The sequence below is a fragment of the Strix aluco genome, chromosome 2 (genome assembly GCF_031877795.1).
Source record: "Strix aluco isolate bStrAlu1 chromosome 2, bStrAlu1.hap1, whole genome shotgun sequence".
NCBI lineage: Eukaryota > Metazoa > Chordata > Aves > Strigiformes > Strigidae > Strix > Strix aluco.
The window spans coordinates 126501349-126527038 of record NC_133932.1 but is presented as its reverse complement, the minus strand read 5'-3'; the positions used below and the strand labels follow the sequence as shown (position 1 = coordinate 126527038).

The window sequence follows — 25690 nt, the reverse complement described above, 5'->3', positions numbered from 1 at the left end:
TAACCACAGGTAACATACATCAAATGCTTTGTATGGCATACAAGCCACTTTAGCTCATATAAGCCCATACACAATGCCAAGGAGATCTGGGCACAGAGTCCAGGAGTCCTGCTGTCCATAGGCATTCCCTTTCCCCTTCCACTCTGTGTTAATGACTCTCTGTTCTGCCTGTGCACGTTGTCACCATTTCTAACCTAGACACCTTCACTGTTTGCATGCCAGGCATCTTCCAAGAGAGTAACTAACTGAGATGAGAAGGGTGCAGGACACTGTGCCACCACAAACCTCCTCTCCACCAGCACACTTACTTGTGCTTCACTACATTAAAAAGTAGGATCTCAGATCTCACGCAGGGCAATTCGCTGCTCCCCAAAGCACCTATTTTCCCACGCTACAATTTCCTGGTATGCTCCCTGCCAAATTAAATCAATTTCAGTATCTCATTAAAGAAAAAAACCTTGCAGATTTTGATTCATTTTTAATAGGTCTCTGCCAGTTGAGCCTGCTGCTCTGATCTGGTTTTCTCAACGATTTGTTACCTGCTCTGCTCAGCCACCTCCCTGCAGAGGCCCTACAGCATTTCAAGAATTTTAGAAAATGCTGAACAACATACAGGATCCTCACCAGAGTATTATCCAAAAAGGCAGCAAAAATTCTGAATGAGTCCATTTCCCAAACATGAACATTTCCTGCAGAATTAGTTTTTGTCAGCTGGGGGAAGGGGAAAATGGAAACAAGGAAAAACTTGAAAAACATAAGTGCTAGAAAGGATTACAGTGCAATCTCCTGGAAAATATATTAAAATTCAATACTGTATTAAAACAGACCAAAAAAATGAAGCCCTCCCCCGTTCAATCACATCCCTCCAAAGCTCTCAGCCAACCTCTCTATGCTAGAGACAAATCACTGTTAGATAACCTTTTTTGAACAAGTCTATCATTTATTCTAGTTTATGTTCCGTTTCCTTTGGCAGCACAGCTATTTAAGTCACCCTTCTAATCCAGAGCCTCTGGTAATTTTTCTTTTCTGTTCCACTGCAATTCTTCAAAGCATCATAAAGGCAAATTTAATAAGCACCTCAATTTGTATTGCTTTCTATTTATAATACTGCAAGCACCTGCTGCTGCTGAGATCTAAGCAGGTATCTTTCTTACTTTGTATAGATTAATTCAGATTAATCTTAATAGTTTCATATTTTAAAGCAATTTCAAGAAACACTGCTCCAAGCTGTTGGGTGGGTTGGTTGGGGTTTTTTTTGTCTTTGCAGGTTTGGGGTTTTTCTGTATTGAGGGGGGTTTTTTGGTTGGTTTTGTGGTGCAGTTGTTTCTCCCCCACCCTCTATTTTTATTAAGATGCTGTTGACCACCTCTTAAAAACACAACTCCTTTTGCTTCATTGCTCACATCAGCCACATTCAGTAGTAAGTTTTCTGATGTATTCAGTAGATCCCTCTTGTCAATGCAACAGCAGGCATCCAACAATCAAACCACTTCCAGTTGTACCCTGAACCCTTAACAGCAGAAGTCAAGTCAGTCCTGGGGCCCACGGACAGTTCGGGAACTGTGGGTGTGCAGGGAATGGGTGTTTAAAGGCGCCTGCCCATGACCCAGCAGACGTAGGGTTTGGATCATGTATTATTTGACCTTTTCTCAAAACAGGGATATATTAGTTTTTAATCTTATCAAAGTTCCTGTGAACACCAAGTGACAGCTAAGGCTGCACAGTACAGAAGTTAAGTCCTACATCTGACCTTTCAGAGGGGCTGAGGAATCGTGTCCTTAGACGTCTCTTAAGTCTGTCTGCCACAGCTTACGGACAGAATATTAATGGCTGCGCCCTGGGCTGCGGACATCCTGGTATCTACAACATCAACACCAACTGCTTTTGCCATTATTTCATTTGAAAAGACCACAGATAGCAAGTTTAATGCAGTGGGGCAAAAAACAAAAAAATAAAAATTGTGATGCAGCGCAAGTAGGGGAGTGAGATAATGAAGCCCAGACAGAGCAGGAAAACCCCCTTAGTGTGCAAGAAAGGAAGTGAAACAAAAGGAAAGAGAAACCAATGCGTGGAAGAAAAGCTGCTTCGAAGTGAAATAAAGACTGAAAGGAGTGGATGGAAGAGTCAACCCGTCAGAGAAGACGGACATCAATTATCAGTCTCACCTCTGCACTGTGTTTATTTACTCTTCATGGCTGACTAAAGAGCTTTGTACTTCTCATCCATCTCCTATCTATGTATTTAGGTGTGGTATAGCACACTCCTCCACAACCATCAAGGAGATCTCACGGAAGACTTCACAGGACATTCTGAGAACAATTTCATCTCAAGAATGACTCGTAATGCCTCAAACTCCGACTCCAGAGGGATGCTGTACTATTTGCCTCTGCAGTATTTAATATGGGCTTTATAGGGGTAGGATTTTAAGTACTCCCATTAAAAACACTCATCTTTCTCAACAAAAGAAAGTCTTCTTACTATTTTTATTCACCCCAATCTTGCCAAGATTGCCGTTAACTTCATGGGAAAAGCATGCTCATAAATGCATAAAACAAAGTTTTAAAAACTCTTTGTAACTGTATTTGTTGAAAAATTAAGCAAATGAAAAGGCTCAGAGACACAGGAGAACATCACTGTAAGGTACTCAGTATTATGCCCTCCTCTTACTTATCTATCAACAACAAAAGCTCAATACAGCCATTATCTTGGGAATCCAAGGATTTTTAACTTTCTATTAACATGAGAGAGATGACAGTACAGATTTCCTCAGAAAATAAATGAGGCACAGGGACCTTGCATGTCATTTAAAAAGAGGAGATGTCATAGATCTTTTCAGCCTCTAGCTGCAGGTTCCAAATTACCGTCCGAAACATCTGTAACCTTCATGCATTCTCATCCTCTTCCACAATTATTTCTTATCACATGGGGAGGTTTTGAACTTTTGCAACAGCTATATTGAGTAAATCAGCTATAAACAGACATGCTATAGATACTCCAAGCTGATAGCTAATCGTGATTTTTAGTCTTTCAAGCGAATAGGACAACTTAAAGTGGCAAACATTGCTCTATCTACCCATCCATAAATTAGGAGTGACAATAGCAGATTATTACTCATTCACTCAGAGCATTTGTTTGGCCCTGAGAGAACTGGCTTTATTCCAAGAGCTGGCAAACATTGGTTAATATACATGTAAATGTTTTATTTCTCTCAGAGTAGGCAATTTCACAAAATGAGATACCGAATTAAAGACAACCCTAGTTTTTCTGCTGATGCCTGTCTCAGATGCAGTGCTGCTGAAAGCCTTTGCAAGCTTTTTCACACCAAGTCAATAGGGAAAAAGCCACCTTTTCTTTTGAGAGTGAGACAGTTTCACTGTGGAAACATGAAAGCTTTTATATAAATATTAATCATCAAAGTTGTCCTGGAGTTAAGTGGATGGAGACTGGCTTATATAAGGTTGCAGTACTGACTTGGTAATAGTGAGATGTACTGAAATGGTTTTGCAAACACTGCTCCGAACAGGCTGTTCCTCAGTACAAGAGCTGTGGTGCCAGAAGTAGATTCAGCGACCCCAATATTTAATCTGCGGATACTATAAAATAGCACTTCACTAAGAGCGAAGAAGGGGCATTTTGCCCTCTGAATTTTCTAGTAAAGGAAAATGTTAGTTTCCACAAAAACTGCAACTAATTTGAACTGGGAGGAGGAAAGGAGACTAAGAAAAGGGATGGAGGATCAACAGAGAGTCAAATAAACCAAATATATGGACAGAAAACAAGGCAGTGGTTTAACAGAGCCTCTTACTAGCCAGTCCAGAACCTAAATATTCTAAATAAAGCCAAGTGTAATGCAACCATGGGCTCTCCAAAAACCAAGAGAATCAACAAGCACATTCTGTGCATTTGAAGGCGAGCGAGGACAGTACAAACCACCTCCAGCAGGACCCTGAGAACCATCTTCTTCCTACAAAGGGCTAGAGATATCAGAAGATAACTAGATCTACTTACTCCTCCTATGATACAGGCCATCCACCATTGCTCACCCCTCTGTCCAACAGAGAAGTGAGAATTTTTTTCACAAATTAACCGAGCCTTGAAACTCGAACTACAACCACTAAGCAGATTTTTGAGAAGGGGAAGGGAGCAGCACAGCCTTTTATCTATTGTACTGTATCATATGTATCATCTGAACTTCCTTGAGGTCGAGCTAAAGTTTCAATCAACTGGGCATGCTAGCAACAGGTCAAAATTGTTCATAAACCTCTAGACAGAAATGACACAATATTAATATATTTCAAAATAGCAACTTTAGAATGGAATACAAAATAAGGTAGAAAGCACTGGCTAAGATCACAGTAACTTAATGGAACCCAAGAGCAAAAAGTGTACAGCAGTTAAAAAAACAACCATCAGGACAGCCACAGTCAAAATTCACCTCCTTCAAGTGAAAGGAAAGATGGAAGATGAACAAACACTGATGGAAAGCAAGAACTACCAACGAAGACACCTTCAAAAGATACAGGACTAGGTACACGTGGGCAGACCTGAGAGAAGTTCAGTTCCCATCTGACAACTTGCCTCTGTTGCTACTACAGCGCTCCACGGGCTTCAGCCAGGTCTCTCCATGGACATAAGCATCTGTGGGTATGGAGTGGACAGCAGATCTGTATTTTATGGAGCTAAATACATCAAAGACTGCTGGCATTAGAATTGCTCTTCCTCACATTCTCCATTTTAACAGGAAAACAATTTGGACCTTAGAGGGTATTACATTAACTATAGGTACTTTTAAAATCTTTTTCATGTTTTCTTCCCAAAATTATATGGATTTTCTTTTTTAACCTGCAGAAAATTACAGAGATGATTACCACTGGAGCAAGCACACTGTCTAGTACTTGACAATACTTTGCTTTGAACCTTGAACTTAATGCTGCACTTTTCAGTGCTGCTTTCACACAAAGCACACTCTCTCTCCTCTTGTATGCTACTGCTTACATGACACTTTTAGATCTCACAAGGAAATTTGCTGAATGGAAGGGCGACACAACAGAACAAGACAGTGCCAGGTTCAGCACTGAAGAGGATTTTAAAATTTATTACAGGGTATCACTTCGACACTCAATGTTATACGTGGCTGAAATGAATACACATGCCTGGCAGAACTGCAAGAGAAGGCGCCTCTATAAAAGGCGACAGCACTATTACCAGATAAGCTACCAGTTAGACATCACTGATTACCACACTAGACAGAGATTTTAACTCATCTAGAGAGCAGACAGCTAATCAGGTTTCTTAATGGGCTTCTCTCAGTTTCACTGGGGCTGATGCATACTGCATATAGGATTTGGAAAGAGATTTTTCCCCAAATAGCACATACCACTCTACTACAGCATTCTGTTATCATCTTGGCTTACGCTTATATAAAGTACAGACGGAAAGCCAGAAGTTACATGAACAGTCACTAAGAGGTTAATCATTAAATTCAAGCTATGCCAGGGCAGCAACAAAGCTGACCTCCTGAATAAATTGAGCTTGGATAAAGGTAGCATTGATTTTCCTAAAGAGGTTTCATTACTTCACTCTAGATTTGTGATTTCTTTTGAGAGTATGAAGTTAGTGGTTAATCCAAATTTACTATTACTGTTCTACCCAAACAGAAACCAACCCATTTAAAATGCAGACAATATGATAGACCTCCCTCCCTTTCGTTGTTCTCTTCCCTCCAAGAGAAACTGAACTTCACAGGACTTCAAACCTCAGGGAAAAAAAAAAAAAAAAAAAAAAAACAAAAAAACCCCAACAAAACCAAAAACCTCAAAAAAATCCCAGTTCATCTTTATTCTACAAGCTTTTCTTCCAGCACTGAAAATCCAATGCATATTTTCTCCCAACTACTTTTATCTCTGTATTGTTCTTAACCCTTTCTAGAAAGGAGTTTCTTTAGCACACAAATGAAAATTAAATGTAATTTGATGAAGGGATGGGGACTGTTTGGAGCCTAGTCAGTGAAAAAACATGAGGTAAACATTTGGATACATTACATGACACGAAGTCTTTCTGCCCTATTTTCTGCTTTCCAACTCTGATCTTCCCCGTTTCAATTTTAAAAAGATATAGGAATCAGTCAGCTGACTATTGCAAGCTATACCATTATACAGAAGAGTTAGTTCTTTACCTCCTTCAAGCATGATAAGGGTCATCCATAAAAGCAAAGTGATCTGAGTCTCCTATTTCCCACAGGTACTCCAAAATATTTACTGAACCATGGCAATTATGCCCATGACAAATGGAGTGTCTTACATACTTGGGGTTTTCTAACTTTCTAAAGTTACTGTTTTGACTTACTCACATCTCTGGGATTATGAAACTTACTTAGATAAAGTCTAAGAAAAAGCAAGCAAGATTAGAGAGACTAAGTTAATCAGGAAAAAAAAATACAAAAAAACAAACAACCAACCACATATCTTTTACGAGAAAAGGGATATAATTTCTTACTCTCCTATTTTGAAAGCCTCGCCTCTTTCACAGTTAAGCAAAGTTTCCCCAAAGAAGCCATCACTGATTGCATTCATTTGGAATTTTTATGTAAACAAGTGCTGGAATATGAAATGGAAAGCCAAAAAACGATACTAAATCACAGGATATATACATCCCAGAACCTTATAGGTATCTCTTTGGAGAGCAGGAATAACAAAAAAAAAAAATATGGACAAGAAATAAAAGTAGACAAGAATGTGGAACCTGAAAGGCTTTTTGCTTAAGGTCCCTAATGTCTTAAGAATTTATTAAAAGATGATGTTAGAACACCTGAATTTCAGAGAATTACTTCAGAGATGGCTCCTGTTGCAGCAGTTTCTGCTGGAATATTTTACTCTGGCTGTCAGCCAAATCTTTGCTATGCTGATGCCAAATAAATGATACCAAATTTCAATGACAGATGCTGTTGTGTTGACACATAATTGATACGTTTATATTCAGGGCTCCCTGGAATTCTATAACAGCAACACTTTATTCACAAGAAATACAACTGACAGCAGAATTCAAAGGGACTTGCACATAGCTGATGCCACTACACTGCTGGTATTGTGAGTCTGGAGGGAAGAGATCACTAACTATCCAAGGTGGTCAGGAACAGTGGAGACCACAGATTTTCCAGGGCAACAGAAAATATGTAGACATGGCCCAGCAGTAAAAGTTAACTGGCTCAGCCAGAAACCAGCTTGCTCAGAGAAACAGGAAACCTGAAAGTTTTCAACACAAGTCGCATATCCCTTTCCTGCAGAGCTAGTAACTGCGTAGGAGATGGAAGTCATAGAAACGCCACAGCACTGAAGTAACAGATATGTCCATAATCTCCTTCTCTCTTTGACTTCTTTGGTTTCCTAGGCAGGAAACAGATTAGCAACCTTTAAAAATATATTTAGCAAAGGTATGTTCCAAAGAAAACATTACATACCCCCTCCTTGCATGTTCACTCTCCTGTAGATAACTTGAAATAAACTTTCATAAATAGTATTTATTTTGGAAAGCAACTATATCTCAAGCTTAACCAACCTTCAGCATCTACTATAATTCTTACAGGGGAAAAAAAGCTGATGACATTACAATATATGCCTACAACCTAAATTTTCTTCGTTTTTAGTAACACAGCATCATATTATTTTCACACAATGAATAAAAACATTCACAGAATGAAAATATTCAGAGAAAAACTCATACTTGTTCATTTCACAAAAAAAAGAAAAAAACCTAGCAACAACTAAAATTTGGCACAAAAGACAGCAGTAAATAAACGCCATATAGCAAAGTTTTCAGTCAGTTATCCAGACAGTATATGTTGTTCAACAAACATGCAACGTGGAATATCCTGATGTGATCCCTCTTTTTAATTAAAATAAGGTTAAGCTTAAAAATATTTTTGAATTGCATTATATGGGGATTATCACATACATCTGAAGCTTCCAGACGAAGAGGAATCACTAACTAGAAGTCTTTTCAACCCCTGGAAAACATACTTTGTTGACTGTTTCTTAAACTGGTTTAGAACACTGATCACAGCCCAGAAAGCTTCGGCAATGTAATAAGCTTCTGCTGCTTGTGGGCTCTTATCTGGCTCCCAAATACTGTCTGTGCTTCTCTGCCAGTACCATGGGAAAGATTTCTTCCTCCAGTCACCTCTTTCCTTACATGATATGAAAAAGGGACTGATGTTAATTCTTCAGACTCTGCACACTGCAGCTCTTTCCTTTAATTCTTCCTCTCCTGTGTTTCTAAGGGTTGCTAAGGCCAAAACTGTCAGAAGACCTCTCTTCACACTGCATTTCTCTTTCAGGAATGCCCAGCACTGAGTATAAAGTTATACAGGGAAAAAATATGCATTTATCATCAAAGCTCATACCTCTCAAAACCCCAAAATTGTCATTTAGTTCAGCAACATGGGATATGTAAAATATCCAGGTTTATACCCTTGCAAAAGCACAAAGTGATTGAAAAGGTCAAGGAAGTACATTAAGTAGAAAAGCTTTAGGGGCCAGTGGGTTCTTTTCACTGTTGTGAGAGGCATTGGAAAACCAATCTTTGCCAGGAAAACACATCCAGATATTAAAAACTGAAGTACCAACTGCACAGGTACCTTCTTCCAAAAACACCAAACCAAACCAACCAACCAAAAAATACAACACTCCAAGAAACCACCCAAAAAAAAACCAACACACACACCCCCCCCCCAAAAAAAAGACCCACAACAAAAAAACAACACTGAAGTTTTTCAAAGTCACAAAGGACAGCTGAGACTAAGCTCCCACTGGCAGTTGGGCATCTCATGAACACATACAGAAAAAGGGAACATGAAAAAAAAAAAGCTAAACCAGCTGTCAACAGCTTTGATTTACCAAAACCAGTCATGGGGCATGACGGGGTGATACACCACAGGCAGACCCAATCTTCCTCACTCCTGTTCTCAGAAGATCAGATGCAAACCAGCTCCAGTTCAAAAACTGCAGTGATTGGTTAGACTGGTGTTGTGCCTAAGCTAAAAAAGGCCAGTCTCTCAGCACTGCATTTTAAATTGAGCACAGCACTGAAATAACAAAGCTAGAAGGCTTATAGAGAAGATCCAACTCCTGTCTAATTATTTGAGACTATGGGCAGAGAAGTGCAGGTCAGTCTGCAAGGCACTGTATACCTACACCCTCTCTGTGTTAGGGGGGGCCATAATTAGTTCAGGAGGAGGTCAATGTTAAGACATACAGACAAACTTGAACATTTCTGCTTGTTACTGAATTTGCTTCAAAGATTTATTTCTACAGGTTTGTTTGGGGGATTGGAACTCCCCTTGCTCACCCTTAAGCACACGCTAAATTTAATAACCTTTTTTAAAAAAATTATCATTTCAATAGTAATAACATCCTGTTATTAACAAAAGCAAGGATTTTAAAAGTCAAATGGATTCTCCCTCCTACTTCTACTATTGGCTTCTGCATTTTATTCTGTTTGGATACCAAACAGAAAGGTCTCACTTTCCCCCACTCAGGAAGGCAGTGCTATAGCTGGAAGACATGGAAAAAACAATAAAATGATTGTATACAAATATTTCCCTTTCTCTTCCCCAATTTAAATGTCATCTAAAAAAAAAAAGCAAAAGCATGTTTGTTAAAGATTATTGTACAATCAATTAACATAATAAATTATCAACAGAAAGAAGCAAGTCAGCTTCAACATAAAAGACTTAGAAATAGTTCAGGCAGTCAATCAGATTCCAGAGCAAATCTTACTTTTACAGACACTGTTTCCTATCCTGTTAAATATTTCTCTTACCACTGTGGGAAAGACTTAAACAATGGAGGGAAACTGGCTAAGGCTTGCTCTGCAGACCGAAATTATCTCAATACAGCAGCAGGAACCAGCATCAAGACTTCTGAATAATGGTATCAAACCCAAACATTTAGGCAAGAAGTTCACATGCACCCCTTTCCTCCATGCTAAAGTCCTTCACCACAAGTAACTCCAAGCCTTCAAACATACTTCACAGGTTATAACAGTATAAATACAACCCACTCCTTTAAAGTTATCAATTCAGTAAACTTCAGTTTTTCTGATGCTATGCAGCATCAGCACCTAAACCCCTCAAGTCACTTAAGACAGATGTTTATCCTTCAGTTTCTGTCCTAACCTATGCTAGAGTTTAACTGTATGCTCTCCCATCCAAAGCAGGCAAGACCCAGCATAGTAGGCGTATTAGCAGACCTAAGTTTGCAAAAACAAACAACTACAGGTGAATTTCCTGAGCCTTTTTGTGGCATGGCTGCAGGCTCAGAGTCATATTTTATACTGGCTCCAGTAAGGTCTAATAAAAGTCTCTACAATCTTGAATCTTATTTATATCATGACAGCCATACACCTAAGCTATGTTCACGGATGCACTTTTATAACTAAAAGCTGTATCCTGCAGCTTCACCTGAACAATTCCATATTTTTGTTATCCTTCTAGCTGGGTGTCAAAGTCAAGCACAAGATCGTTCATGACGCAATGATGCTATATAAAGTGTAAGATGCTGTTGACATCTCACTACCAGTAAGCAGCCATGCTAGGAACAAACATTTTAGAGGCAAAGCACTTCAGTGAGTTTTAATAACAGTTTTATACAGCACACCTCCTCTCCAGACCTGATAGTAAGCACTGCACCATGGTCAGAGAACTCCTTTCCAAATATACGAGCAAAGCCAAGCTCTCAGACAAAACCAAACTGACACTGGGTGAAAAAGCAGTAAGACCAATTTATAGACAGAAACCAGTCTGAGGAGATGGGTATACACCCTGAGGTTTGGTACATCCAAATCACAGTCATCCATGCCTCTAGCATGATGCAAAGCCCAAAGCCAACCCAAACACAAGGTGTTTATGTTTAGCAATTAATAAGACTCCTTGAGCCTTATTAGAAGACCCTTATCAATGTGAAGGCAGATAGTATTTTGAGCGTTAAAGCCCTCCCAGTCACCTGCTCTGATTTAACTTTTTTCCAAGTTTACCATCATGCAGCCACAGCTCTTCAGCTCTTTAACACTGGTATAGCTGTACTCTTAATAAATTTTTTTAGAGCTGCCTATGGCCGCCAAAAAAAAAAAAAAAAAAAATTAAAAATCACAGCTACACAAGTGCTTGTAAACAAAAGTACCAAGGCAATACACAGTCCCAATCAAAATGGATTGGATTTGTTACTGCTGGAGTCTAAGGGATGCCAATAGAAGTAAATATAAAGCCACATCCTTCTGCACTCCCCCCACCCCACCAGCTCATTTCAGCCTGGAGAAGTCATTTGTGCCTGCAGCAGGGCAGGCCACATTTCTACTCTTCACGTGACAAAGACACAAACACATTGGTTTAGGCAGAAGCAGCTTTTGCACTGATGCTGCTCTTTATTTTCCACTCTTTTTGTGGAATACAGAGACAATTTCTGAGCAAAGCCTTTGGGGAAAGAGCTTTACTCAAAATCACTAGTCCTCTGTCTAGCACAATAAGAGCAGAGAATGCAAATTAGTTTCAATAAAAGCAGCTGGCAATCAATAAGAAAGGGCTGGTCTCCAAAAGTAAAACTGGTTCCTCTAAGGATAAGAGTTAAAAGGGGAGAAATATAAGAAGAATAAGGGAAGAACAAATGTAAACAACATGGGGGAGATACACAGAAGGAGAAAAATCTAACGATGCAATTAAAAAAGAAATCAAACTGACAACAGCTGGGGGTAAAAAGGAAAGAAAAATACAGATAACTATAGTGCAAAGAAAAGGATCATTAGAAAAAGTCTAATGGAAAACATGTGCAATCCAAACAAGATAAAATAAAAATCATGAAAGGAAGCAGATAAGAGGCTAGCTGGCACTAAGACACCAGTCACAAGTTCATGTTCTAGCCTGGTTCGCAGGCGTTGGTAAGTCCAATAATGAGTTTCAGCATTCCTGCTACGACATATCTGGCCATTTCACAAAACCTTGTACGCTTATCTCTTCTGACCTTCTGTCATAATGCAGAAAGTCAATACCCACCTGAGTGGGCCAGAACCCACCCACTCTGCCTGCAGTCAGACTCCTTTTCTCTGTCCCTTCACCTCAGGAAGTCCACAGGCACCTGCAAAGGACTGAGAAAAGTGCAGCAGTATTGTTACCACCTGTTTAAAGAAAAGAATTCCTCAAGACCAACACTTTCACTGAGTTTCCCTATTACTGTGTCTAATTTTTATAAGCCAATTAGAGAGAGAATACATTATGGTCACAGAAGCAGCCTTGCAGCTGTTGTAGATAGTACTTGATATTGTCATGGTTTAAACCCGGTGGGCAGCCAAACACCACGCAGCTGCTCGTACACCCCCCCCCACCTGGGGGATGGGAGAGAGAGAGGATTGGAGGCGTAAAGGTAAGGACACTCATAGGTAATTGAAATAAAATTAAAATAATTATAATAATAGAATATACAAACGAGTGATGCACAATGCTCACCACCCGTCAACCCATGCCCAGCCTGTTCCCCACTAGCGATCCCAGAGAAGAGAAAATCCCAAAACTACAATCCTGGAAGAGCAAGAGAGCCAGCTTCCCCACCAACCCTCCTCTATATACTGAGCATGACATTATATGATATAGAATATTTCATTGGTCAGTTTGGGTCCATTGCTCTGGCTCTGCTCCCTCCCAGCTTCTTGTGCACCTGCACACTAGCAGGACATGGGAAGTTCAAAAGTCCTTGATTTCTTAGCAACAAGTAAAAACATCAGTGTATTATCACCATTCTTCTCATACCAAATCCCATACTGAATCCAAACCAGAGCACTATTCTAGCTACTAAGAAGGAAAATTAGCTCTATCCCAGACAAAACCAAGACAGTATCCACCATACCATTTACATTATGCTCAGGTTCCGTGTTTCCAGTACATTCTAATTAACCACCATCCCTTTTCCTGTTTCTTGATATATACACAGATATCATTTCCTTAGTCTATGGGCCATAAAGGGGCAAATACAAGTATTTTGGCACTGTTAGCAACCTCCACTCCAAAGAAACCTAAAAATCAAGTATCTTGCATACTGCAAGTCACTGTCATAAATCACTTACCCTCTCATCTTCCATCTACAAAGCCAGTTCCAGTTTCTGGTTTTATCAACATCCTCCATCAAATGCTTGGGTAACAAAGAACTAAGGTCCCTATCTTGCACGTGCCTTTAATACTGTGTATTAGGAAACAGGAAGGCAAGCAGTTACTTTGCTCAGAAGCTTTTTAGCCCTAAAGAAACTCACCAGCAAACTACACAACATAACTCCTTTGATTCCAAGAATGTAACCCCATCTTCAACAAAGCAGCTGCTTAAATACCATACATTAATTACACAGGATGGACGGTGGTGTTTTCCATACTCACATGTAACTGCAGGGGAAAGTCCTATCACTACTTATTTATATTATTTTGACCAGTATACTGATGGACTAGACAGAGAAGTCTCTGCCAAGCTGCTAATATACTTAAAATTATGCTTATACTTTCAGAACTTTAATATAGAGTAATTCGATTGGGGCATGCCCTACGCTTCAAGAAACTCTATGAGATTTCTAATGACAAAAGCGGTCAGAAACTTCTAGGCACGTTGACATCTAAAAGCACAGAGCTCGCATTTTAAAGAGAGAAAGAAGGGACTAACTTCTTTGCAACAAAAAATGGTGCAAGAAATCAAACAAAGCAAGATGGAGAAGACCAAAAAAAAAAAAAACAACCCTGAAACTAAACTAGTGGTAGGCCAAAAGACAACAAAGAGAATATTATCACACATTCTCATCCCCTCAAGATACACGTGTGCCTAAAGGGCTCACAAATATCTGATCTCTGGCTGTTTGCCACATTCAACATACAAAGCCTGCTTCCTCTATTGCCTACAGCAATTATTTTAGGGTTTGTTTTACCATGTAAAAATCTATCTCAAAAAAAAGAAGTGGGGGGAGGCCTGCACTGTTGCAGAGTTTTATATGGAGAACCTCATGGCCTGCCACTATTGCTAAGGCAATTACAGCATTTCAACAGCACATTTCCCTAAGGTAGCAAGCAGTTAAGACCTTTATATACTGAAAGAGATGCCCTTCCACATTAGCATGGCCTATTAGCCACAAACAGGATTAAGAGCTCAGCAAATCCTCACAGAGCCCACATCTGTCAACATAACTCTTTCCCATAATGGGCAGAAAGGAAGGTAACTTCTCAGCTTTAAGGAGCACTTACTGGAAAGCTGATACTGCAGTAATTAAAAAACCAAAACGAACCAAATAGGGCACAACACAGAACAGCACAATCATGGAGACCCCTCAGGATCTCTTACCTTGTGAGGAAAAAGTGTCACCTGGTTACAGAACTTGTGGTCTTACAGAGCAGCCCTGCCCTTGTTCTGGTGACCCTGTAGAACAATCAACCTTAGTGGATCTCCAGAGAAGACAACAGCCAAGATCTCTGCGGGACATTTCTCCAAGCATGATAGGATTTCCATAATCCGTCAAGAAACGGAGAAGTTCAGATTGGCATGCAATACAAATTGCTATTAGGCATCATGGACATCAATCCACCCCTAGACGCTTCTTGCAGTGCATGATAGAGAGACTAGACAGAGATCATTTTATTCTGGAGCACCTGGACCAAAGTAGTTGAATCAAGAGATGCCAGATCCATTCTCAAAGGGCTCAGATGGCTTTGGGAGTAGCTGAGGCACAGCTGTAACAGTAAAAGCAAAACCCAGCCCAATTCAGCAGAGAGAGTTATGCTCAGGTCCCTCAAACCCTGATACCTCTGTAAAAGATCTCTGAGTGCAGTCCCCATGACAGCAGCTCTACCTGCTGAATCAGGGCAAGTCTCCTGTGACTCTTCATGGAGAAATTCTTTCAGCTCCTCTACACTACCACTGCTTCTTGGTAGTGCACACACCATCGGGACAAGCCTTGTGGGGCTACAAAGTAACAGGCAAGGGAGAAAGACCATGGAGGATGAAAATTTGTAACAAAAATTAACAAGGAAACAGCATTATATTACACATTAAGTGTCATGGCCAAAAGATTTTGTGTATAGTCCACCTACAGTCCCATAAGACAGCTCATATCACCTAATCAGCATGTTTATCATACAGACGCAAAAGCATTTCACTCTCTATTTAATGCATGGAAAAACATGGTTAGATTTAAAAAAAAAAAAAAAAAAACAAACAAGATTATTTTGCTAGCATACAGATACAGCAGCGACCAGCAATGAAACAGTCTACTGTTACTGTACACACCTCCACACGAGCAGCAACGAGCCAGCGGTCAGCTAGGGAGTGTGGCTGAGGGCTGTCACCTCACGCAGGGCAATTTCCACACAAGTCTGACGCTCTGGGGTAGCTGCAAAGCTCAGGTGGTGTTCCACAGACAAGAGGTGAGGGCATGTGGCCACTGCTAAATATCTCATGTCTCACACAAAGCAGTCCCATCGGTCTGTGAACACCAGTTACATCCCAAAAGGGTGTTATGCGTGCTAAAGACTACCCAGAAGGGAGGGCTTTCCAATGTCCACCCTGGCAGCATCCAAAGATGTCCAGTTCGGTAAATGGCTTGTCTTTATCTCTGTATGTCTGCCAGTGCTGTCCATGCTCTTCTGTATCACCCTGCATCTGTGGTCAACAGCTCCACCAAAACCCTCTGGAGCAGAAACAGAGACCTGTGCAAGTCCACGATGGAAAAAGCACTAATGAAACCGATAGTTCCTAGAGGCTCCCACACAATAAGGGGTATTTGACAGCTGCACCCAAAATTCCTGTTGGTAGATGTCCCTTCTATCCCACAAAGCATAAGGGAAAGCAGCAGCTAAAATTGCTGTGACAAGGAGCAGTTCATTTATCTGACAAAGATCAGTGAAATTTCTACCTACAAAGGTTGAGAACAGTCCAAAATCATCTTTCTTCTTAACTTCAGTCTAGGAGGTCTGTATGTTATAAATAGGCCAGTAAAAGGCAGTTAAGAGAGAGCAAAAAAGTTATTAAAGATGTACTAATGAGAAACTCATTTCACTTTTTTTTTAACAGGCCATCAGGGAATTCCTACAAGACTCCTGGTTCATTTAAAGGAGGAAATTTTAACAAAGCTAAAAATAACTTACAATCACATTTTCAAAATTCAGAGAAACATGCAAACCCCAGGAGGTCCCAGCCCAGGGCGGTACCACACAGACTGATAAAAAGCTCATACAAATTTCAGGCAGGACCGGGACCCCGGAATGTAAAATCTCTGCCACGAGAACATGTATTTTCTCTACTGCTTTAAAAGGAGGTTTGAACCATAACCGGTTTAGAAACGTAACAGAAAATAATTTTTTTTTCAGGTAACCAACAATAAGAACCAAACAGCTACGAACCGAACTCACGTCAGCGCATCGTACGGACAAAACACGCACAAATAAAGGCACGGTGCTTAAAAAACAGAGACAAAAGACACAGTTTTACATTCAGAAGGGATTATCTTGATTTTTTCCTGGGTCACCTTTTAATGCTTTCCTGAGATTTTTTTTCAATAGGCTGCTTAAACACAGGTCTTGGTCGTTGCTCAGCACAATTGTACTCGCGACTGGGGAACCGAATTAAGGAAAAAAAAAAAAAAAAAAAAGGGCAGAACCACAAAACCTCAAAGTCTTCTGCGAGTCCTTTAAAGAGTTATTTTCCTCCTTAATCCCTCAGCGGTGCTTCTCAGGGGCTGCGATTCAAGCCCAGCGGCGGGGCCCGCCGGCGCCTCCCGCTCCGCGAAGCCGGCGGCACACCTGAGCTCCCCGCCCGGAGCGGCGGGGTCTCTCCCCGAGGCGGCTTCGCCCCAGGGCCCGGAGCCAGCCGCCAGCCGGGCCGCCCCGCGGAGAGGCGCCGGGAGGCGCCCCGAGCCGCCCGCGGCCCCCCCTGCGCCGCACGCTGAGGCGGCGGCTCCCGCCCGCCCGCCGCCGCGCCACGCTCGCCTCCCGGCTCTCCGCCGCGGCACCCAGCCCGCACACCGGCTTTCAAAACTTTCCGGTTTTCACCGCGGCGCCCCGGCCGCCGGACCGCTCCCGCCGCCCCGGGAAGGAGCGCTCGCAGCCAAAGTCCGCAGGAAGTTGGCCCGCCCGGGAGCCGAGCCCGCTGCCCCGCGGCTCCCCCGGGGATACCGCGGGCTCGACCCGCGCCCCCCCCCCAGCGCTCCCCTCCGCTGCCTCCCGCCCCGCCGGCCTCCCCCGGGACAGCGGGCGGGAGCGGGCCGTCGCGCGCCCTTACCTGGAGTTGCGCTCCGCCGAGGGACGGGAAGGGCCGGGCGGCGGCAGGAGAGGGGCAGAGCCCGAGCGGGCCGCCGGCAACTTCCCCGCTCCGCCACACGTGGGGCCGAGGCGCGGGCGGGCTCCGCTCGGCGCAGAGGACGTGGCAGCTCCCTCCCCAGCCGCGCCGCCCCGCGCCGGAGGCTCCTCCCGGCCCCGCTCTGGCGGAACGCGGGGCGCCCTCTGCCGCCCGCCGAGGGACCCGCTGCCCCCGAGCCTCGCCCCGGTCCCGCCGGCAGCGGCTGCGCTGCCGCCGCCGAGGGGGCGCGGCCCGCGCCCTCCCCTCCCCTGGCGGCGCGGGGCGCTGCGGGGAGCTCCGCCGCGAGGGCGGGCGGCTGAGGGACCGGGCGCGGGGGAGTCGCCGCCGCCGTCCCTCGGGGCCCGCCGCGGCGGGCGGGAGCCGGCGACCCGCAGCGGGGCGAGCGGTGCCCGCCTGAGGGAGCCGCCGGGCGGCTGTGAAGTTGGGGGAGTTACAGCCGACCCCCCTCCCATCTCGGACCTCCCAGGTATCGTCCCGCGGGCTGTGCGGGACCGGTGCGCGGGACGGGGCCAGAGAGGCGGGTGCGGGCGTCACCGGCAGCCCCGCTGCAGATCCCCCACGGGGCTGCACGGACAGCGTCACCCCCAGCCATGCGATGTGGCACTTCCTGGTGAATTAAACAGGAGAACGCCAGAGTAGGTGAAGTCACAACAGCGGTGGCTTGCTTGAGTATCTGCAGGATGGAAACGCTTGTTGAGTTGATCAAACTCTGCGATAATGGGCCTCGGATAAAAACGGAGAGCAGGCTCCACATCCCCCAGGAACAGGAGCTGACTGGGCACAGCGGGAGGTCGCAACTTGCTGAGCAGCCCTGTCGCACCCGGCCCCAACCGCCGATCTCTCTGCACCAGCAGGACCCCAAAACCCCTGTAGCTGCTTCCCCGTGTCCATGGCTTAGGCTGGCTCCGCCACAGAGACACTCTTCCTTCATCCTGAGGAGAAGAGACCTCTCACCGTGTTCCTAAACAGACAGGAGCTGTAACTGGTAGAAAACAAAAAACCTCAGGCATCTGTTTGCATTTTCATCTTTTTGGGATTACACATTTTGAAAATAAAAGACATTACTTGGGCTTCATGGTTGCAGAACGCCTGACACGGAGGTTTTCGCTGAAAAGCTCAGCTGGGAGGAAGCTCACCCTTCTTCCAGGTTAATAACAGCTACAAAACTTCCCACACTTAATGGTGTCGTCCTTTCCCTCACACCTTTCTTAAACTGTTTCCTGTAAGAGCGTTCATGTCAGGTACCTTAGTGTAACCTTAATATACCTTCTAATTGAGTGATATTAGACTGCCGTGTTGTTACCTCCTATTGCTCTTCTTTCTGCTGAAAACATCCATTTCTTCCAGTGCCAGGCAGATTTTTAATCTCAAGGTGCACTGCCAATTTGAGGTTAGAATCTGACTTTGAAGTTGTAAAGAAGTGCTGTTGCTGATGTTCAAATAATGCTGAGCCGCTTAGGGCTAAAGCAGAGAAGAAATAAAATTGTATTTTTCTGAAACATCTCTTGCACTGTGGTTATCTCAAAGGGCTTTATGAAGTAATGTCAACTGAAGGAGCACCTTTAAGCATAGCAGCTGTTCTATGCACAAATGTACCTTTGAACACAGAGATTTTTGGCATTAGAGCTGTCTATACTCATTTAGCAGGGCTATTATGTATGGGTAATGATCACCTGCAACGCCATGAGAAATGTCCAATAATGGTCGCCGCTTAAAACCATTAAGGAAAGATAAAGTGTGTATATATATTAAATTCCTCCTTGGGCTGATTCTAGGTAAGAAAATGCAGCCCAGTAGATTTAAGGTTAAAGTGAATGTGTGAATCTTTGCTCCGTATTCCGGTAAAGCTGTTACGCTTCTAAAATACACAGCTTGTTGGTTATGAAGTTATGTATTTATGCTAAAGTACTCTAACAACAAACTGTACCTGAACTTAAGTTTGAGCAATAGATCTGTCTAATGCTGGCTGTCACACAGTTAATTGCTACTGTAATCACTCCAGCTTCAGCAGTGCTCTAGCAACAGGACATTGCCATTTAGGAAACAGGAATTCTTTTCGAAGCTTTAAGCAGAAGGCATTATGTGGACCATATAGGATTTTCCAATCTGCATCTGTCCAGGATAGATATGATTAAGTGCATTTTTGTTTAGCTATTGATTTATTCACCTAGCTTCCTCAAATGTCAGATATATGTATGGTTTTTGTCCAAGAAAAATAGGGCTGTTTGGAGTATTGATTGCAGCAGTGGAGTCTGCAGTACGGCTCAGTAGAAGGTTCGGTTCACATTTTAAGACATTGCACTGTTCTTTAATAAACCTGCACGTCCTTTGGATGTAGATGTAAAAATCTGCTGCCAGGATTATATTATAATCTTTATTATTTTTAATCTAGGAAAAAAGTCTTTCCAAGCTGAGCTATCAGTGCACAGTAATCTGCCCTTAAACCTGCTCAGAATTGATAGATCTTTTTATGTAGTACGTAAAAGGATGGGAAATACTGTTACCAAATTCAGTATTATTTCCTTTTGTTGTATCCTACTTCTGTGACAGTAGCAGCTTAGTCTTTTAATAAATACGTATGTTTTTACATATGTGTGTGGATGGAGAGAAAGAGAAAAAAATCACACATAACCAGTAATTGAAGTGCAGGAACTGTGGTAGCAGTTACAAGTTCAAATATGTAATGTATATTTGTATGTACAAATATGTAATGCATATATGTATACACACTACAAGAGGCCCTTCCCTGTAGAATTTTATCCTTCTTGGAGAATTTACAGTGGCAAAACCTTCCAGATGATATCTTTCCCAACTGGCAAAATATTTCCTACAACAAGAAACAAATGTTGCTTGCTTTTGTGGATTTGTGACTTGTGATTTCCACAGACTCTGGCAGTTCTGGACTTCCTTTTCTCCAAAGGGTACCGGAGCCACAGCACTCTCACAGCAAATACTTCCCACCTCTCTGTGGTTCCACCTCTGGTGGTGTCTTTACCTCTCAAGAAGTCCTTTTTCTTTCTTTGATTTATTTTTGGTTCCACACTTTCTCCAGATTTACTCTGGGCTCTTGTTTTCGTTATTCTCTGTTCATACCATACTCCTGTGGCACCTCCCCTGAATCTCATCATCACAGTTTCCTTTCTCTCATGTTAAATAGAGAGATTTAACATGGAAATCTCCCGTACAGTTACCTGAAACACTCAAGCTAGGTGATATTCATCTGTCAGTTTTTAGATGGGAGGGATGTGCCATGGAAGTGTCCATTTATCTTTTACCGACAATAAAAAGTACATAAGAAGTAGATCAGATTTAGACATTTAAAGTAGGGTGAAATTAATTCCATTTTGTGAGACTTTTCTGTTGCCAGTGAAGTCAAAGACAAACTCTTGAGTAATTTCAGTACTGAAAGATAAGGCCCAGAAATTTTTTGTCCTGGTAACAATGGTACCTGAGGTGATGGATAACGAATGCCGCCTTCTCTAGCTCAGCAGCTACCTCAGAACAGAAGTGACCATTAGTTATTACTGTCTGAAAGTAGTTTGGTAGTCTCTGAAAAATGAGAAATCCACCTGGCTCTTAATCTGTATTCGCAGAGATGACTTCATAATAGATGTCACTCACTGAACTGTCCCAGAAACTATAGTACTCTTTCTCTTCTGGAGAGGAGATCTTTGGAGCTCAGTCTAACTGTGATAGAATGAGCATATCAAAGAGATGCTTTAAGGAGTCAATCAGCAGTGAACTGGAAGTACCTATGTGGGGAACAGGATTTCAGGAACAGACTCTTCAGGCTCCAAGATTAAAGCTCGGCATATTCACACTAAGAATGAGATTAAAAACATGCAAGCAAATAAATAGGGAGAGTAATATTCATCCAGTATAACTTGAAAAGTGTCAATACTGGCAATGTCTAAATCAAGCCGGGATAATTTCCTTAAAAAATTGCTGTAGTTCACACAAGAGTTGAGCCCAGAAATTGCGATGTTCTCTATATATACAGAAAGTCAGAGTAAATTGTCATTGTGCTTTCTTCTGTCTTTACAAACTATGGGATAAGTTCTTCAAACAGAACGCTGGTCCATATTGACAAGGTAAAAGGAGTGCTTTGCACTGTCACCATCCTGCAGAACTCTTTTTTTTCTGAACTCTGGATAACAGTTTCACAATCACAACGGTTTGTTCAGTGTAGAGCCCAAAATAACCTTTAGGAGAAAATGTGATTTGTGATAGAAAACAAAAGACTGGATTCATCTGCTGCTATTAACTTGGCATTGCTTCACTGAAGTCAGTGAAATGATACTGATTTACAAAAGGAGAAATTCTGATCTATAAACATTTAAAGCTAAAACTAAAACCCACTAAGACTCTAGTCTTTTCCCTAGAACTTCAGTTTACAGCAGAGGTCTTTAGAATTCCTTTTTCAGCAGGACATGATGTGTAATATTCTGAAAGTTATTATAGAAATGTGACATCACCAGAACTTTGGCTGATCTTATCCAGAAAGTATAAAAATATTACTCAGAATCTTCTGACAGATAATTTACATTTTGTATGTTAGATACCTACAATAACTATTAAATTTTGCAGGCTAATTCTGTAGTGCACATTTAGTCTTTTTGCATTTCATTCACTGTCACAAGTTATCAAACGACAGATAAGAAGTTTACTTGATAATAATGGAGTATGTCATCTGCTTTCAAAGGCTCACAGTTCTAAAGCTGAGAAACACTGAAAGAGGAGAAATGTATAGTGTTACATTATACTTTATCTTTCAGGTAGCTAAATATTGTGACTAAAAGTCAGATTAGACAGTTACATCTGTACCATGTTTTACAGAAGTGGAAAGATAAGTCACAGACGTTGACAAAGCTTTCTTCAGTACAGACTATTGATATAAATGCTTTAGTAGATCTGCTTATAATTTTTCATGCTGTCTCCTCTTTTGGCACTGAACTATATGAAATTTATAAAAGCAACACCTGCAGCTCTCTAAATCACAACCATTTTGAAAGTTGATGTCTACGTATAACATTTTCACATTCCATCATCATAAATATATTAACAGTTATGTGACTTATGGTGACTCCCTGAAGACGTATGTTTGAGAAAAGATTTTCTTTGCTTCAAGATGTCTTTCTCTCTGAAGAACCTGTCATACCAGCCAGACTTTCAAAAACTGCACTATAAACACCATGGTGTAGTGCTGAGCAACTTCCTGCAAGTTACTAAATGTTTTCAACTCCTATTGATCTTTTAGGAATTGAAGGAAGATGCCTATTTACAGGAAGAGCTGAGACTTTTAAAGAATCAAGTGCAAATTAATTCTATTAGCTTACACATTTGTAGTTACTTTTAGGTATAGTTTACATTTTCTATTTTTTCTTCTTGACATAAAAATACACTTAACTGGCAAACACCTACTGTCACTTCCTTTAAGATTCTCACACCAGCCATCAACTACTTCTGTTTCTGTTGATGTTATGTTCAGTGTTAGAAGACAAAATATTTTGGAGAAACAAGTGTAAAAAGCTTTTAGTTTTAAAAGTTAATGTTCAGTTCCATGACTTTCAGCAGATAATTTGCCTCCCTTATGTATCTAAGCATACTAATGCTCTTTTCTATTTTTTCTAAATCATAGCAGCCAAATATCCAAACAGCTGATTTGGTTGTGGACTGTTCTCTAAACAATCAGCCTAATTCCAGACTGGAGCTGTTGACTGCTCAATGATCTGTTGAAAGTTCAGGCAGCATTTGGCACATAGATATTGTTTACAGCACGTCCTTTATTCTTTCTGGCACATGACAGAGCCTTCTGCTTCCTCCTGCTTCCCTGATGATCACCTTGAGTGACTGGGGAAAAGTAAAATAATACAATTAAACAGAGTGTAAGTATCTCCAGATGACATTAGAAAATCACACAGCGGTATTATCCAGCTTTGTGTTTAGCATGTTTAGCAGAGATGGGTCCTATGCTTTTTTGACATAGATGTCACTATAATTTTTTGTGATGGGCCTTCACATTTGATGACATTGCAAAATCCAAAAGCTTTAAGTCAGAGTGGGATAGATTCAACCTTGAAGTAAAATGCAATCTGTGAGAATAATTAAACAGTAGGGTGCCTTAACAAGGAAGCAGTAGATCATTATAACTTAGGTTTTTTAAAAGTAGGAGTTAATATCTTTTTTTACAAAATATGCATTAATCATCTGGAAGAAATTTGCAGCCTGTGTGCTGAGATTATGCGCTGGAGACCTTGCAGTTCCTTTTGGTCTCAGGAACTATGAATCTGTGAAGTGTTTCCCTTCTTCGTGGGTCATGGCATAGCGAGCAGAATTGTGTCCATAGTCCTTGCTTTGCTCGTAGTACTTGCAGTTTTGTATTAGACCAATGTCTGTAATTAAATCTCATGTCTCAGGACTTCCAATGACTTCCTGAAGTGATTAGGAAGTTTTCTCATCCTTGCCCCCTCACTTGCCTGGGCAGAACTGGACAGATGTACTTCTACTTACTTTTCCTCCACCAAACCCATCAAAAGTGAGATGTTGGATTGCATGGACCGGTGGCTAGAGAGGATGAAGATTTCAGACTGGCTGGCCAGGATGGCTTGTTCACTAGCCAGCTTTGGGCCTAGAAAGTGAGATCGGTCAGGCTTGGACTGTAAGGTGGACGTATGTGCTTACAGGTGGGTGGAGGAATGGAGTGGATTCAGGCTGTAGGTCGACTGGTTCCAGTAGTATCATTCATAATGTCACTGTAAGACATCTTCATATATAACAGGATACAAAGAGAATGTTTGGATCCTGTTTATCTGCTACTGAAAAGGAGTTTGTAACTTGACTGTAAAGACCTTCCCAACTATCACATTCACATTTCTTGAAAGCCTGGGAAAATTGAACCAGGCAATAAAGAACTGTCCCTCATAAAACTATGCAAGTTTAATTCCAGCCTAAAACCATTTTTATTTATTAATATCAGGCTTTGAGATTTTAGGAGAAGCATGAGAAACTCTGTCTTGTATCAGCAGTTTTTTCTGGGCTTAATTCCAAAGTCTTTCTCCACAGTGTATCCCTGGATATAATATCTAATATTATATCTGTGGACACTCTTATTGATTCAGTCCTGTGGATCCCAGAGATCAGGTTCATAACCTTTCTTTTTTTTTTCCCCAAGGTTTTATATTTATAATGCAAAGATATATATTGTCCTTTTTTTGCAGTGTTGCAAAAAGTGAAGGGGGGAGTTACTCTTACCCCCTTCTCCTTCAGTCTAATAACTTGCGTGAGTAGGTGCTACTCAGCATGAGCAGGGACTACAGGACCAATCTCACAAAGGTGAAGTGGGCATGAAATTCTGTTTTGAAACTGGACCCACATGGAAGCTCACAGTCAGGGGTGGGGGTATTTGAAATAGTGTGTTCCTGATGGCTTCAGATTTGGAGTTCTGGTTTTGAATCTTTTTGCAGTGGAGATAAGCATGATTATGCACCATAGCAGTTCTAATAATCTCTAGTTACATTTGGATTCACTGCTATGTATGTTTCATACTTCCTCTTATATAAAATATTAGGGATTAGTTCTCTTCACCTCCATCTATGTAGTTGGGGTTTTTTTCTATAAAATTCAATAAGAAGAAAAAATCCAATGCATTTAAACTTACAGAAAACCAGTCATGCAAAGCATTCATTTATGAAAGAGAGATGGTTACACTGAGTCAATACTAATACAATTACCTACTTGAACAAGCTCAGCAACTCTATGCATTACCTAATTCTGCCTCTTTAGATTCTTGCTGTTTTTTCTGTAAGGTTCTCTTTCTGTTTTTTCTTATTCTTGTGTTTTCAAGAACCACCACTACCTAGAAATGTAGAAGTACACACTGTTGTCATGGAAAACCTGACTTACCTATACGGATATCTTACCGTCACTGTAAACAAAAAACAGATGCAAGATCTGCAAACTGTGTTTACAGCTCTGAGACACAGTTGTCTGTTTGGTAGAGTTGGCTGGGAAATACTTTTTTCAGTCTGTGAAAATCTTGAAATAAGCTCTTATTCTCAATGGGACAGAATTTTTCCTTATTCCAAGTGGGACAAAACCTCCTTCTCCTTTTTTTGAGAGGCAGGAAGATGAGTGGGATGAGAATTGTCTCTGTTAAATTATTAAATAAAAATAAATTAATTTTAGATTAGTTCCCATGTTTTACCTTAATCTGTTCCAAATATTTTGTTTCAATTTAAATTTCTTTTATATGAACTTCGTTACTAAATGGTGAACAGTATTGAAATTAAACATTTCTCAGTTGGAGAATACTGAAAGAGGAAGATTTT

The 25690-nt window shown here is 41.5% G+C and overlaps 1 protein-coding gene across 3 annotated transcripts in view; it reads right to left on the bottom strand.

Moving 5' to 3' along the window:
- SMCO4 (single-pass membrane protein with coiled-coil domains 4) overlaps window positions 1-17450 on the bottom strand; it is a 29341-nt gene extending 11891 nt beyond the window's left edge. Inside the window, exons 1-2 of one of the 3 annotated variants that reach the window (XM_074817009.1) lie at window positions 17286-17343; window positions 12041-12132 (exon numbers count right to left, since the gene is read on the bottom strand). The gene's annotated coding sequence lies outside the window, so the exon portion shown is untranslated. Of the gene's footprint in view, window positions 1-12040; window positions 12133-16533; window positions 16749-17285 lie in introns of those variants that run through there. The other 2 variants (XM_074817008.1, XM_074817010.1) reach the window with 2 other exon arrangements.
- Between the last annotated feature and the right edge of the window lie 8240 nt (window positions 17451-25690).